Consider the following 18,128-nt stretch of genomic DNA (forward strand, 5'->3'; position numbering starts at 1 on the left):
ACTCTCACTGTATTACTGCCTGTAACACACGTTATAACTCTGTGCCCAGGACATGCGTGAGAACGAGAGGTAACTCTCACTGTATTACTGCCTGTAACACGTTATAACTCTGTGCCCAGGACATGCGTGAGAGCGAGAGGTAACTCTCACTGTATTACTGCCTGTAACACGTTATAACTCTGTGCCCAGGACATGCGTGAGAACGAGAGGTAACTCTCACTGTATTACTGCCTGTAACACGTTATAATTCTGTGCCCAGGACATGCGTGAGAACGAGAAGTAACTCTCACTGTATTACTGCCTGTAACACGTTATAACTCTGTGCCCAGGACATGCGTGAGAACGAGAGGTAACTCTCACTGTATTACTGCCTGTAACACACGTTATAACTCTGTGCCCAGGACATGCGTGAGAACGAGAGGTAACTCTCACTGTATTACTTCCTGTAACACATGTTATAACTCTGTGCCCAGGACATGCGTGAGAACGAGAGGTAACTCTCACTGTATTACTGCCTGTAACACACGTTATAATTCTGTGCCCAGGACATGCGTGAGAACGAGAGGTAACTCTCACTGTATTACTGCCTGTAACACATGTAATAACTCTGTGCCCAGGACATGCGTGAGAACGAGAGGTAACTCTCACTGTATTACTGCCTGTAACACACGTTATAACTCTGTGCCCAGGACATGCGTGAGAACGAGAGATAACTCTCACTGTATTACTGCCTGTAACACGTTATAACTCTGTGCCCAGGACATGCGTGAGAACGAGAGGTAACTCTCACTGTATTACTGCCTGTAACACGTTATAACTCTGTGCCCAGGACATGCGTGAGAACGAGAGGTAACTCTCACTGTATTACTGCCTGTAACACACGTTATAACTCTGTGCCCAGGACATGCGTGAGAACGAGAGATAACTCTCACTGTATTACTGCCTGTAACATGTTATAACTCTGTGCCCAGGACATGCGTGAGAACGAGAGGTAACTCTCACTGTATTACTGCCTGTAACACACGTTATAACTCTGTGCCCAGGACATGCGTGAGAACGAGAGGTAACTCTCACTGTATTACTGCCTGTAACACGTTATAACTCTGTGCCCAGGACATGCGTGAGAGCGAGAGGTAACTCTCACTGTATTACTGCCTGTAACACGTTATAACTCTGTGCCCAGGACATGCGTGAGAACGAGAGGTAACTCTCACTGTATTACTGCCTGTAACACGTTATAATTCTGTGCCCAGGACATGCGTGAGAACGAGAAGTAACTCTCACTGTATTACTGCCTGTAACACGTTATAACTCTGTGCCCAGGACATGCGTGAGAACGAGAGGTAACTCTCACTGTATTACTGCCTGTAACACACGTTATAACTCTGTGCCCAGGACATGCGTGAGAACGAGAGGTAACTCTCACTGTATTACTTCCTGTAACACATGTTATAACTCTGTGCCCAGGACATGCGTGAGAACGAGAGGTAACTCTCACTGTATTACTTCCTGTAACACATGTTATAACTCTGTGCCCAGGACATGCGTGAGAACGAGAGGTAACTCTCACTGTATTACTGCCTGTAACACGTAATAACTCTGTGCCCAGGACATGCGTGAGAACGAGAGGTAACTCTCACTGTATTACTGCCTGTAACACGTTATAACTCTGTGCCCAGGACATGCGTGAGAACGAGAGGTAACTCTCACTGTATTACTGCCTGTAACACACGTTATAATTCTGTGCCCAGGACATGCGTGAGAACGAGAGGTAACTCTCACTGTATTACTGCCTGTAACACATGTAATAACTCTGTGCCCAGGACATGCGTGAGAACGAGAGGTAACTCTCACTGTATTACTGCCTGTAACACACGTTATAACTCTGTGCCCAGGACATGCGTGAGAACGAGAGATAACTCTCACTGTATTACTGCCTGTAACACGTTATAACTCTGTGCCCAGGACATGCGTGAGAACGAGAGGTAACTCTCACTGTATTACTGCCTGTAATACGTTATAACTCTGTGCCCAGGACATGCGTGAGAACGAGAGGTAACTCTCACTGTATTACTGCTTGTAACACACGTTATAACTCTGTGCCCAGGACATGCGTGAGAACGAGAGGTAACTCTCACTGTATTACTGCCTGTAACACGTTATAACTCTGTGCCCAGGACATGCGTGAGAGAGAGAGATAACTCTCACTGTATTACTGCCTGTAACACGTTATAACTCTGTGCCCAGGACATGCGTGAGAACGAGAGGTAACTCTCACTGTATTACTGCCTGTAACACATGTTATAACTCTGTGCCCAGGACATGCGTGAGAACGAGAGGTAACTCTCACTGTATTACTGCCTGTAACACATTATAACTCTGTGCCCAGGACATGCGTGAGAACGAGAGGTAACTCTCACTGTATTAATGCCTGTACACGTTATAACTCTGTGCCCAGGACATGCGTGAGAACGAGAGGTAACTCTCACTGTATTACTGCCTGTAACACGTTATAACTCTGTGCCCAGGACATGCGTGAGAACGAGAGGAAACTCTCACTGTATTACTGCCTGTAACACATGTTATAACTCTGTGCTCAGGACATGCGTGAGAACGAGAGGTAACTCTCACTGTATTACTGCCTGTAACACATGTTATAACTCTGTGCCCAGGACATGCGTGAGAACGAGAGGTAACTCTCACTGTATTACTGCCTGTAACACACGTTATAACTCTGTGCCCAGGACATGCGTGAGAACGAGAGGTAACTCTCACTGTATTACTGCCTGTAACACACGTTATAACTCTGTGCCCAGGACATGCGTGAGAACGAGAGGAAACTCTCACTGTATTACTGCCTGTAACACATGTTATAACTCTGTGCCCAGGACATGCGTGAGAACGAGAGGTAACTCTCACTGTATTACTGCCTGTAATACGTTATAACTCTGTGCCCAGGACATGCGTGAGAACGAGAGGTAACTCTCACTGTATTACTGCTTGTAACACACGTTATAACTCTGTGCCCAGGACATGCGTGAGAGCGAGAGGTAACTCTCACTGTATTACTTAATGTAACACATGTTATAACTCTGTGCCCAGGACATGCGTGAGAACGAGAGGTAACTCTCACTGTATTACTGCCTGTAACACGTTATAACTCTGTGCCCAGGACATGCGTGAGAGAGAGAGATAACTCTCACTGTATTACTGCCTGTAACACATTATAACTCTGTGCCCAGGACATGCGTGAGAGCGAGAGGTAACTCTCACTGTATTACTGCCTGTAACACATGTTATAACTCTGTGCTCAGGACATGCGTGAGAACGAGAGGTAACTCTCACTGTATTACTGCCTGTAACACATGTTATAACTCTGTGCCCAGGACATGCGTGAGAACGAGAGGTAACTCTCACTGTATTACTGCCTGTAACACACGTTATAACTCTGTGCCCAGGACATGCGTGAGAACGAGAGGTAACTCTCACTGTATTACTGCCTGTAACACACGTTATAACTCTGTGCCCAGGACATGCGTGAGAACGAGAGGAAACTCTCACTGTATTACTTCCTGTAACACACGTTATAACTCTGTGCCCAGGACATGCGTGAGAACGAGAGGTAACTCTCACTGTATTACTGCCTGTAACACATGTTATAACTCTGTGCCCAGGACATGCGTGAGAACGAGAGGTAACTCTCACTGTATTACTGCCTGTAATACGTTATAACTCTGTGCCCAGGACATGCGTGAGAGCGAGAGGTAACTCTCACTGTATTACTTAATGTAACACATGTTATAACTCTGTGCCCAGGACATGCGTGAGAACGAGAGGTAACTCTCACTGTATTACTGCCTGTAACACACGTTATAACTCTGTGCCCAGGACATGCGTGAGAACGGGAGGTAACTCTCACTGTATTACTGCCTGTAACACGTTATAACTCTGTGCCCAGGACATGCGTGAGAGCGAGACGTAACTCTTACTGTATTACTGCCTGTAACACATGTAACGGGTATTAACCCCCCCCCAATCGCAGATATAGTGTGGGGTGCAAGGGAACATACAAGGTTACCATAGGTGTGGTGCATTACCTGTTGGCTCGCAGGAGGGCTGAGCTTCCGCCACGGGGAACCTGGGGCAATTATACTAGGGGTACTCACTTACAACGATGCAGTGCCTCCACCTGCGATGGCTCCCACCAGAGGGGGAGTGGTTCCTCGCAGGACAATCAATAATACCATACACAGTGATTTATATATTAACTAATACCATTTACTGGGAACAGCATATAACACATCATCACATTAATACCATAACATATCAGAACAGGTGTCCCTCTCTCGAGGAGACACTTACTGCGACATCCAGCAGGACGCTTCCCCAACACCAGGTGATCCCACCCAGTGTCCAAAGAACCCCACCCAATGTCCCGCACTCTTGCCGAGAGAGGCAATGGGTGACTGCGCAGTCACTATTTATACTAAGGGCCCGTTGGTGCACTTGTGTGTTAGATAGTACCTGCCAAGCACTCCCGTGCTCGGATCTCCAACTGGCTTCACAAAGGATCCGTCGTGTGATGGTTCCGTCTGATCCTACACCGGACTCCTTTGTACGCGGACCGCCAGGGCGATCCCACTCTGGAATAGTCTCTGTGGACCCCAACGTGGGTCCGAATCCGCTTCATAGGAACCACAGCGTCCGCTGAGTCCCTATCTAATCATCCCTACCGTGACAGGATCCCTAACATAGGACCTGACCCTACAGCACTAAGTGACACGCGCTATACTATAGGCCGTCCCTACAGCACAGCAACCTGTAATGGCTTTGGGGGAAACTCCTAGGGGCATACAGGGGTTAATAGCCTGCCCCACTCCCCTAACTCTTCCCAGCCCTGACTGTTACTAAACTAATCCCAGCGCCTGCAGCAACAAGCTGTGACCCACTGGATGTGTGCAGCCAACGTGCTACACAACAAGGTGCCTGTCTGTCAGACCTCACAGCACTGACAGCCGTGACTCTGACAAGGCAGCACTACACTAAGGGCAGCGTCCCTATCTTGGGCCTCCCTCAGCACTTACCCACTAAGCTAGTGGGGAGTTGGGGCCTACCTGGGGTGTGGGTACCTATATGGGTGCAGGAGCTGCACTCGCTCCCCGCACCCTTCCTTCCCTCACAGCTCCCTGACTCCAACTCACTTAACTGATCACTATCAGCGCATGCAGCAACACCCTGCAACTTAACACTAAGTCCGCTGCTGCCTTTCTTCCCTTCTGTTCCCCAGCTCCCACTAATGCAAGTGACAGGGTCCCTAACCTGAGGGCTGTCCCTGGCAACACTCACTTTACTGGGGAGCTGAGCTATCTCGGGCCCTGGGGGTGCTGGCCTAGTACAGGGAGTCCCTGACTCCTGTACCCTACCTCCTTCCCTGGGCTGCTCCGGTCTCTGTCTCACTAGCCTGCTCCAACTGACAAAACCCTGTCTGTCTGCACACAACATTGTTGCAACTCTGCAGCATGAGAATCTGCCAGCTCTATTGGCTTTAATGCTGCCTGTGACAAGGGTGAAAGTGCAGTCCCAGAGGCTGCTGGGAATTGTAGTCCTTGGCAAAGCTCTTTTCTATGGGGACCGCGTGCGCGATCTTTACTGCGCAGGGGCAAAGCTCGCGCCAAAACCAAGAGGGCGGTGCCCGCCGGGAGAAGTCGCCGTCCCTTTCCCCCACTGCCACAGGGGTAAGGCAGGGGGCAAAGGAAGATCAGGGGAACCGGGGGTGACCCCCTTACACACATGTTATAACTCTGTGCCCAGGACATGCGTGAGAACGAGGGGTAACTCTCACTGTATTACTTCCTGTAACACACGTTATAACTCTGTGCCCAGGACATGCGTGAGAACGAGAGGTAACTCTCACTGTATTACTGCCTGTAACACGTTATAACTCTGTGCCAGGACATGCGTGAGAACGAGAGGTAACTCTCACTGTATTACTGCCTGTAACACGTTATAACTCTGTGCCCAGGACATGCGTGAGAACGAGAGGTAACTCTCACTGTATTACTGCCTGTAACACATTATAACTCTGTGCCCAGGACATGCGTGAGAACGAGCGGTAACTCTCACTGTATTACTGCCTGTAACACATGTTATAACTCTGTGCCCAGGACATGCGTGAGAACGAGAGGTAACTCTCACTGTATTACTGCCTGTAACACATGTTATAACTCTGTGCCCAGGACATGCGTGAGAACGAGAGGTAACTCTCACTGTATTACTTCCTGTAACACGTTATAACTCTGTGCCCAGGACATGCGTGAGAACGAGAGGTAACTCTCACTGTATTACTGCCTGTAATACACGTTATAAATCTGTGCCCAGGACATGCGTGAGAACGAGAGGTAACTCTCACTGTATTACTTCCTGTAACACACGTTATATCTCTGTGCCGAGGACATGCGTGAGAACGAGAGGTAACTCTCACTGTATTACTGCCTGTAACACATTATAACTCTGTGCCCAGGACATGCGTGAGAACGAGCGGTAACTCTCACTGTATTACTGCCTGTAACACATGTTATAACTCTGTGCCCAGGACATGCGTGAGAACGAGAGGTAACTCTCACTGTATTACTGCCTGTAACACATGTTATAACTCTGTGCCCAGGACATGCGTGAGAACGAGAGGTAACTCTCACTGTATTACTTCCTGTAACACGTTATAACTCTGTGCCCAGGACATGCGTGAGAACGAGAGGTAACTCTCACTGTATTACTGCCTGTAATACACGTTATAAATCTGTGCCCAGGACATGCGTGAGAACGAGAGGTAACTCTCACTGTATTACTTCCTGTAACACACGTTATATCTCTGTGCCGAGGACATGCGTGAGAACGAGAGGTAACTCTCACTGTATTACTGCCTGGAACATGTTATAACTCTGTGCCCAGGACATGCGTGAGAGCGAGAGGTAACTCTCACTGTATTACTTCCTGTAACACACGTTATAACTCTGTGCCCAGGACATGCGTGAGAACGAGAGGTAACTCTCACTGTATTACTGCCTGTAACACGTTATAACTCTGTGCCCAGGACATGCGTGAGAACGGGAGGTAACTCTCACTGTATTACTGCCTGTAACACACGTTATAACTCTGTGCCCAGGACATGCGTGAGAACGAGAGGTAACTCTCACTGTATTACTGCCTGTAACACGTTATAACTCTGTGCCAGGACATGCGTGAGAACGAGAGGTAACTCTCACTGTATTACTGCCTGTAACACGTTATAACTCTGTGCCCAGGACATGCGTGAGAACGAGAGGTAACTCTCACTGTATTACTGCCTGTAACACATTATAACTCTGTGCCCAGGACATGCGTGAGAACGAGCGGTAACTCTCACTGTATTACTGCCTGTAACACATGTTATAACTCTGTGCCCAGGACATGCGTGAGAACGAGAGGTAACTCTCACTGTATTACTGCCTGTAACACATGTTATAACTCTGTGCCCAGGACATGTGTGAGAACGAGAGGTAACTCTCACTGTATTACTGCCTGTAACACATGTTATAACTCTGTGCCCAGGACATGCGTGAGAACGAGAGGTAACTCTCACTGTATTACTTCCTGTAACACGTTATAACTCTGTGCCCAGGACATGCGTGAGAACGAGAGGTAACTCTCACTGTATTACTGCCTGTAATACACGTTATAAATCTGTGCCCAGGACATGCGTGAGAACGAGAGGTAACTCTCACTGTATTACTGCCTGTAACACACGTTATATCTCTGTGCCGAGGACATGCGTGAGAACGAGAGGTAACTCTCACTGTATTACTGCCTGGAACATGTTATAACTCTGTGCCCAGGACATGCGTGAGAGCGAGAGGTAACTCTCACTGTATTACTTCCTGTAACACACGTTATAACTCTGTGCCCAGGACATGCGTGAGAACGAGAGGTAACTCTCACTGTATTACTGCCTGTAACACGTTATAACTCTGTGCCCAGGACATGCGTGAGAACGGGAGGTAACTCTCACTGTATTACTGCCTGTAACACACGTTATAACTCTGTGCCCAGGACATGCGTGAGATGAGAGGTGACTCACTGTATTACTGCCTGTAACACACGTTATAACTCTGTGCCCAGGACATGCGTGAGAACGGGAGGTAACTCTCACTGTATTACTGCCTGTAACACGTTATAACTCTGTGCCCAGGACATGCGTGAGATGAGAGGTGACTCTCACTGTATTACTGCCTGTAACACGTTATAACTCTGTGCCCAGGACATGCGTGAGAACGAGCGGTAACTCTCACTGTATTACTGCCTGTAACACACGTTATAACTCTGTGCCCAGGGCATGCGTGAGATGAGAGGTAACTCTCACTGTATTACTGCCTGTAACACGTTATAACTCTGTGCCCAGGACATATGTGAGAACGAGAGGTAACTCTCACTGTATTACTGCCTGTAACACGTTATAACTCTGTGCCCAGGACATGCGTGAGAACGGGAGGTAACTCTCACTGTATTACTGCCTGTAACACACGTTATAACTCTGTGCCCAGGACATGCGTGAGATGAGAGGTGACTCACTGTATTACTGCCTGTAACACACGTTATAACTCTGTGCCCAGGACATGCGTGAGAACGAGCGGTAACTCTCACTGTATTACTGCCTGTAACACACGTTATAACTCTGTGCCCAGGACATGCGTGAGAACGAGAGGTAACTCTCACTGTATTACTGCCTGTAACACATGTTATAACTCTGTGCCCAGGACATGCATGAGAACGAGAGGTAACTCTCACTGTATTACTGCCTGTAACACACGTTATAACTCTGTGCCCAGGACATGCGTGAGAACAAGAGGTAACTCTCACTGTATTACTGCCTGTAACACGTTATAACTCTGTGCCCAGGACATACGTGAGAGCGAGAGGTAACTCTCACTGTATTACTGCCTGTAACACACGTTATAACTCTGTGCCCAGGACATGCGTGAGAACGAGAGGTAACGCTCACTGTATTACTGCCTGTAACACGTTATAACTCTGTGCCTAGGACATGCGTGAGAACGAGAGGTAACTCTCACTGTATTACTGCCTGTAACACACGTTATAACTCTGTGCCCAGGGCATGCGTGAGAACGAGCGGTAACTCTCACTGTATTACTGCCTGTAACACATGTTATAACTCTGTGCCCAGGACATGCGTGAGAACGAGAGGTAACTCTCACTGTATTACTGCCTGTAACACATGTTATAACTCTGTGCCCAGGACATGTGTGAGAACGAGAGGTAACTCTCACTGTATTACTGCCTGTAACACATGTTATAACTCTGTGCCCAGGACATGCGTGAGAACGAGAGGTAACTCTCACTGTATTACTTCCTGTAACACGTTATAACTCTGTGCCCAGGACATGCGTGAGAACGAGAGGTAACTCTCACTGTATTACTGCCTGTAATACACGTTATAAATCTGTGCCCAGGACATGCGTGAGAACGAGAGGTAACTCTCACTGTATTACTGCCTGTAACACACGTTATATCTCTGTGCCGAGGACATGCGTGAGAACGAGAGGTAACTCTCACTGTATTACTGCCTGGAACATGTTATAACTCTGTGCCCAGGACATGCGTGAGAGCGAGAGGTAACTCTCACTGTATTACTTCCTGTAACACACGTTATAACTCTGTGCCCAGGACATGCGTGAGAACGAGAGGTAACTCTCACTGTATTACTGCCTGTAACACGTTATAACTCTGTGCCCAGGACATGCGTGAGAACGGGAGGTAACTCTCACTGTATTACTGCCTGTAACACACGTTATAACTCTGTGCCCAGGACATGCGTGAGATGAGAGGTGACTCACTGTATTACTGCCTGTAACACACGTTATAACTCTGTGCCCAGGACATGCGTGAGAACGGGAGGTAACTCTCACTGTATTACTGCCTGTAACACGTTATAACTCTGTGCCCAGGACATGCGTGAGATGAGAGGTGACTCTCACTGTATTACTGCCTGTAACACGTTATAACTCTGTGCCCAGGACATGCGTGAGAACGAGCGGTAACTCTCACTGTATTACTGCCTGTAACACACGTTATAACTCTGTGCCCAGGGCATGCGTGAGATGAGAGGTAACTCTCACTGTATTACTGCCTGTAACACGTTATAACTCTGTGCCCAGGACATATGTGAGAACGAGAGGTAACTCTCACTGTATTACTGCCTGTAACACGTTATAACTCTGTGCCCAGGACATGCGTGAGAACGGGAGGTAACTCTCACTGTATTACTGCCTGTAACACACGTTATAACTCTGTGCCCAGGACATGCGTGAGATGAGAGGTGACTCACTGTATTACTGCCTGTAACACACGTTATAACTCTGTGCCCAGGACATGCGTGAGAACGAGCGGTAACTCTCACTGTATTACTGCCTGTAACACACGTTATAACTCTGTGCCCAGGGCATGCGTGAGAACGAGAGGTAACTCTCACTGTATTACTGCCTGTAACACACGTTATAACTTTGTGCCCAGGACATGCGTGAGAACGAGAGGTAACTCTCACTGTATTACTGCCTGTAACACATGTTATAACTCTGTGCCCAGGACATGCATGAGAACGAGAGGTAACTCTCACTGTATTACTGCCTGTAACACACGTTATAACTCTGTGCCCAGGACATGCGTGAGAACAAGAGGTAACTCTCACTGTATTACTGCCTGTAACACGTTATAACTCTGTGCCCAGGACATGCGTGAGAACGAGAGGTAACTCTCACTGTATTACTGCCTGTAACACGTTATAACTCTGTGCCCAGGACATACGTGAGAGCGAGAGGTAACTCTCACTGTATTACTGCCTGTAACACACGTTATAACTCTGTGCCCAGGACATGCGTGAGAACGAGAGGTAACGCTCACTGTATTACTGCCTGTAACACGTTATAACTCTGTGCCTAGGACATGCGTGAGAACGAGAGGTAACTCTCACTGTATTACTGCCTGTAACACACGTTATAACTCTGTGCCCAGGGCATGCGTGAGAACGAGAGGTAACTCTCACTGTATTACTGCCTGTAACACACGTTATAACTCTGTGCCCAGGACATGCGTGAGAACGAGAGGTAACTCTCACTGTTTTACTGCCTGTAACACATGTTATAACTCTGTGCCCAGGACATGCGTGAGAACGAGCGGTAACTCTCACTGTATTACTGCCTGTAACACGTTATAACTCTGTGCCCAGGACATGCATGAGAACGAGAGGTAACTCTCACTGTATTACTGCCTGTAACACACGTTATAACTCTGTGCCCAGGACATGCGTGAGAACGAGAGGTAACTCTCACTGTATTACTGCCTGTAACACGTTATAACTCTGTGCCCAGGACATGCGTGAGAACGAGAGGTAACTCTCACTGTATTACTTCCTGTAACACATGTTATAACTCTGTGCCCAGGACATGCGTGAGAACGAGCGGTAACTCTCACTGTATTACTGCCTGTAACACGTTATAACTCTGTGCCCAGGACATGCGTGAGAGCGAGAGGTAACTCTCACTGTATTACTGCCTGTAACACACGTTATAACTCTGTGCCCAGGACATGCGTGAGAACGAGAGGTAACTCTCACTGTATTACTGCCTGTAACACACGTTATAACTCTGTGCCCAGGACATGCGTGAGAACGAGAGGTAACTCTCACTGTATTACTGCCTGTAACACATGTTATAACTCTGTGCCAAGGACATGCGTGACAACGAGAGGTAACCCTCACTGTATTACTGCCTGTAACACGTTATAACTCTGTGCCCAGGACATGCGTGAGAACGAGAGGTAACTCTCACTGTATTACTGCCTGTAACACGTTATACTGCTGCGGCACAGTTTATTCGAGCATTTGCCCGTTCTGTGCCGCAGCAGTAGCCTGGCGCGCGCCCGAGTGTGACGGGCGCGCGCCGAAGCAGCGGAAGAGCGCCCTCCGATCGGGGCGCTCTCCCTACCGCTGCCGGGTCCGCCGGGTCCCCCGGAACCCCCTGCCGCTGTCCCGCGATCGCGGGACACCAGGGCTCCCTCGGGGAGCCCCTGGACACGCGTGCAGGGGGCGCACGCTCCCGATGATGCGTGACCGCGCGCACGCCGAGGGGCGGCCACTAGCAAGCCGGGAGATTTCCCGGCTTGCGGTACCGACCACACTTCAATAAAGTGTGTCGGTAGTGTAACTCTGTGCCCAGGACATACGTGAGAACGAGAGGTAACTCTCACTGTATTACTGCCTGTAACACATGTTATAACTATGTGCCCAGGACATGCGTGAGAACGAGAGGTAACTCTCACTGTATTACTGCCTGTAACACATGTTATAACTATGTGCCCAGGACATGCGTGAGAACGAGAGGTAACTCTCACTGTATTACTGCCTGTAACACATGTTATAACTCTGTGCCCAGGACATGCGTGAGAACGGGAGGTAACTCTCACTGTATTACTGCCTGTAACACACGTTATAACTCTGTGCCCAGGACATGCGTGAGAACGGGAGGTAACTCTCACTGTATTACTGCCTGTAACACACGTTATAACTCTGTGCCCAGGACATGCGTGAGAACGAGAGGTAACTCTCACTGTATTACTGCCTGTAACACACGTTATAACTCTGTGCCCAGGACATGCGTGAGAACGAGAGGTAACTCTCACTGTATTACTGCCTGTAACACACGTTATAACTCTGTGCCCAGGACATGCGTGAGAACGAGAGGTAACTCTCACTATATTACTGCCTGTAACACGTTATAACTCTGTGCCCAGGACATGCGTGAGAACGAGAGGTAACTCTCACTATATTACTGCCTGTAACATGTTATAACTCTGTGCCCAGGACATGCGTGAGAACGAGAGGTAACTCTCACTGTATTACTTCCTGGTAACACATTTTATAAATAAATAAATAAATAATATGCCCGCGTCATTTTCTGCCCTGGGGTGCGGGGGGCGGGCTCCCTGGACATGCATCGACAGACCGGTTCCTCTTCTGCATTACTGCTTTGCAGTGCGGGAGGGGACCAGGGTCGAGCTGCCTGAGGGTGGGCCTGTTTCTCCTGCGCTATAGGGAGGACGCGGGCTGGTTGCCATCGCGGGGGCGGGGGGCGGTGCAGAAATGCGTCATGACGGGTGATGTCATTGCGCATTGCATCTGACATCACTGCGCTTGTGGGCGTATCTGTTTGGAGGCAATTATTAGCGTGAATAGGGGATACCCTAAGAGTATTTAAATGCTGACATAGGGGGAGCATATCACTCCTTGATAAAGGGCGCACGGCCCGAACGCGTCGGAGGGTACTTACCTCCGTTTTTTAAAATATGGATCAATAAAGGATTATATATTTTTATCAGTCTTTCTGGTGAGGGGCCCCACTCTATTTATAGCTGTGCGTTGGAGTGTTTTTTCACTCACTCACCCACCCAGTCACTCACTCACCCACCCAGTCACCCACCCACCCACCCAGTCACCCACCCACTCACTCACCCACCCACCCAGTCACTCATTCACCCAGTCACTCACCCACCCACCCAGTCACTCATTCACCCAGTCACTCATTCACCCAGTCACTCACTCATTCACCCAGTCACTCACTCATTCACCCAGTCACTCACTCATTCACCCAGTCACTCACTCATTCACCCAGTCACTCATTCACCCAGTCACTCATTCACCCAGTCACTCATTCACCCAGTCACTCACTCACCCAGTCACTCATTCACCCAGTCACTCACTCATTCACCCAGTCACTCATTCACCCAGTCACTCACTCATTCACCCAGTCACTCACTCATTCACCCAGTCACTCATTCACCCAGTCACTCACTCATTCACCCAGTCACTCACTCATTCACCCAGTCACTCATTCACCCAGTCACTCATTCACCCAGTCACTCATTCACCCAGTCACTCATTCACCCAGTCACTCATTCACCCAGTCACTCATTCACCCAGTCACTCATTCACCCAGTCACTCATTCACCCAGTCACTCACTCAGTCACTCATTCACCCAGTCACTCATTCACCCAGTCACTCACTCATTCACCCACTCATTCACCCACCCACCCACCCACTCACTCACCCACCCAGTCACTCACTCACCCACCCAGTCACTCACTCACCCACCCAGTCACTCATTCACCCAGTCACTCATTCACCCAGTCACTCATTCACCCAGTCACTCACTCATTCACCCAGTCACTCACTCATTCACCCAGTCACTCACTCATTCACCCAGTCACTCACTCATTCACCCAGTCACTCACTCATTCACCCAGTCACTCACTCATTCACCCAGTCACTCACTCATTCACCCAGTCACTCACTCATTCACCCAGTCACTCACTCATTCACCCAGTCACTCACTCATTCACCCAGTCACTCACTCATTCACCCAGTCACTCACTCATTCACCCAGTCACTCACTCATTCACCCAGTCACTCACTCATTCACCCAGTCACTCACTCATTCACCCAGTCACTCATTCACCCAGTCACTCATTCACCCAGTCACTCATTCACCCAGTCACTCATTCACCCATTCACCAGTCACTCACTCATTCACCCAGTCACTCATTCACCCAGTCAGTCACTCATTCACCCAGTCAGTCACTCATTCACCCAGTCAGTCACTCTTCACCCAGTCAGTCACTCATTCACCCAGTCAGTCACTCATTCACCAGTCACAGTCAGTCACTCATTCACCCAGTCAGTCACTCATTCACCCAGTCAGTCACTCATTCACCCAGTCAGTCACTCATTCACCCAGTCAGTCACTCATTCACCCAGTCAGTCACTCATTCACCCAGTCTCACACTCACCCAGTCACTCATTCACCCAGTCACCCACCCACCCACCCAGTCACCCACCCACCCACCCAGTCACCCACCCACCCACCCAGTCACCCACCCACCCACCCAGTCACCCACCCACCCACCAGTCACCCACCCACCCAGTCACCCACCCACCCAGTCACCCACCCACCCAGTCACCCACCCACCCAGTCACCCACCCACCCACCCAGTCACCCACCCACCCACCCAGTCACCCACCCACCCACCCAGTCACCCACCCACCCACCCAGTCACCCACCCACCCACCCAGTCACCCACCCACCCACCCAGTCACCCACCCACCCAGTCACCCACCCAGTCACCCACCCAGTCACCCACTCAGTCACCCACTCAGTCACCCACTCAGTCACCCACTCAGTCACCCACTCAGTCACCCACTCAGTCACCCACTCAGTCACCCACTCAGTCACCCACTCAGTCACCCACTCAGTCACCCACTCAGTCACCCACTCAGTCACCCACTCAGTCACCCACTCACCCACCCACTCACCCACCCACTCACCCAGTCACTCATCCACCTCACTAGTCAGTCACTCACCCACCCAGTCAGTCACCCACCTCACTAGTCAGTCACTCACCCACCCAGTCAGTCACTCAACCACCCAGTCAGTCACTCACCCACCCAGTCAGTCAGTCACTCACCCACCCAGTCAGTCACTCATCCACCGACCAGTCACTCATCCACCGACCCAGTCACTCATCCACCCACCCAGTCACTCATCCACCCACCCAGTCACTCATCCACCCACCCAGTCACTCATCACCCACCCAGTCACTCATCCACCCACCCAGTCACTCATCCACCACCCAGTCACTCATCACCCACCCAGTCACTCATCCACCCACCCAGTCACTCATCCACCCACCCAGTCACTCATCCACCCACCCAGTCACTCATCCACCCACACCAGTCACCCATCCACTCACTCACTCAGCCAGTCACTCACTCACATCAGCCAGTCACTCACTCACCAGTCAGTCACTCACTCACCCAGTCAGGTCACTCACATCACCCAGTCAGTCACTCACTCACCCAGTCAGTCACTCACTCACCCAGTCAGTCACTCACTCACCCAGTCAGTCACTCACTCACCCAGTCAGTCACTCACTCACCCAGTCAGTCACTCACTCACCCAGTCAGTCACTCACTCACCCAGTCAGTCACTCACGCAGTCAGTCACTCACTCACCCAGTCAGTCACTCACTCAGTCAGTCACTCACTCAGTCACCCAGTCAGTCACTCACTCACCCAGTCAGTCACTCACTCACCCAGTCAGTCACTCACTCACCCAGTCAGTCACTCACTCACCCAGTCACTCACTCACTCACCCAGTCAGTCACTCACTCACCCAGTCAGTCACTCACTCACCCAGTCAGTCACTCACTCACCCAGTCAGTCACTCACTCACCCAGTCAGTCACTCACTCACCCAGTCAGTCACTCACTCACCCAGTCAGTCACTCACTCACCCAGTCAGTCACTCAGCCACCCAGTCAGTCACTCAGCCACCCAGTCAGTCACTCAGCCACCCAGTCAGTCACTCAGCCACCCAGTCAGTCACTCAGCCACCCAGTCAGTCACTCAGCCACCCAGTCAGTCACTCAGCCACCCAGTCAGTCACTCAGCCACCCAGTCAGTCACTCAGCCACCCAGTCAGTCACTCAGCCACCCAGTCAGTCACTCAGCCACCCAGTCAGTCACTCAGCCACCCAGTCAGTCACTCAGCCACCCAGTCACTCACTCAGCCACCCAGTCACTCACTCAGCCACCCAGTCACTCACTCAGCCACCCAGTCACTCACTCAGCCACCCAGTCACTCACTCAGCCACCCAGTCACTCACTCAGCCACCCAGTGACCCAGTCACTCACTCAGCCACCCAGTCACTCACTCACTCACCCACTCACTCACTCACCCACCCACTCACTCACATTTGTTCAGCAGGTGGAGCCCATGTTTTGCTTTCAGACCTTACAATGTATATCATTTATTTCTGCTTTATACTTTGTGTATTTGGTCACTAGATGGAGCCATGACCCTAATGACTATAAGAAGACTACATGTTGAGTTTTTAAATACTTCAGCAAGTAAATTACAACTTAGATTGTAAGCTCTGCGGGGCAGGGACTCCTTTTCCTATTGTTTTGTCTGAATCTCTTATTCCCTTTGTGTTATAATATTATGTTACGTGTATCCTATGGGCCTGAATGGCACTATATAAATAAAGACATACATACATACAATACATACATGCATACAGTACAAGAATACTGCATGCTGCTCACATTATTTTGTGATGGTAGTGTATGTGTTAAAGCAGGCCTGTGTGTGTGACACGGTGTGTGTGTGTGTGTGAGTGTGTGTGTATATCAGGCCTGCACAACTCGTAAAGTGCGGAGGACCGAACTGCTCCAAGGAAAAAAAATTGGGCCGCACGGGTAAAATCATCATCATCATCATCATCATCGTCTCTCCTCCAGCACCTCATCATCATCCTGCACCTCCATCACTCTCCCCCCCCTGCATCTCCCATCACTCTCCCCCCCTGCACCTCCCATCACTCTCCCCCCCCTGCACCTCCCATCACTCTCCCCCCCCTGCCCCACAACCCATATCGGCAGGCACCACAACCAATAACAGCAGGCCCCACAACCCATATCGGCAGCCCCCCAGCCCATTCCATGTCAGCATCCAACCCCCAAGTCAGCAACCAGCATATCCCCCCTAGTCAGCATCCCCCCGCCAAGTCAGCATCCCCCCCCCCAAGTCAGCATCCCCCCCCCCAAGTCAGCATCCCCCACCCCACGGCAGCATCCCCCACCCCACGGCAGCATCCCCCACCCCACGGCAGCATCCCCACCCCACGGCAGCATCCCCCACCCCACGGCAGCATCCCCCACCCAAGGCAGCATCCCCCACCCCAAGGCAGCATCCCCCACCCCAAGGCAGCATCCCCCACCCCAAGGCAGCATCCCCCACCCCAAGGCAGCATCCCCCACCCCAAGGCAGCATCCCCCACCCCACGGCAGCATCCCCCATGCCTACCAGATGATGTTGGCGGCGGTAGCAGACTCTGTTGCCGCCGACGGTGGCAAAAGGAGGAGAGGAGGTGGTGGATGGCGGCGATGGCAGGTGAAGCAGGGGGAACCGCGCTCTACTAACAGACCCTGAAGTTCCGGGTCGCGGGACTGGTGGAGCGCGTTCCCA

The 18,128-nt window shown here is 50.4% G+C and overlaps 1 protein-coding gene across 2 annotated transcripts in view; it reads right to left on the bottom strand.

The window, feature by feature from the left end:
• Window positions 1-18,115, bottom strand: part of LOC142484001 (uncharacterized) — a 62,572-nt gene extending 44,457 nt beyond the window's left edge. The window contains exon 1 of one of the 2 annotated variants that reach the window (XM_075583957.1): window positions 17,967-18,115. The gene's annotated coding sequence lies outside the window, so the exon portion shown is untranslated. Of the gene's footprint in view, window positions 1-4,524; window positions 5,438-17,966 lie in introns of those variants that run through there. The other variant, XM_075583958.1, reaches the window with a different exon arrangement.
• Between the last annotated feature and the right edge of the window lie 13 nt (window positions 18,116-18,128).

Source organism: Ascaphus truei, unplaced genomic scaffold, assembly GCF_040206685.1.
Source record: "Ascaphus truei isolate aAscTru1 unplaced genomic scaffold, aAscTru1.hap1 HAP1_SCAFFOLD_412, whole genome shotgun sequence".
Lineage (NCBI taxonomy): Eukaryota > Metazoa > Chordata > Amphibia > Anura > Ascaphidae > Ascaphus > Ascaphus truei.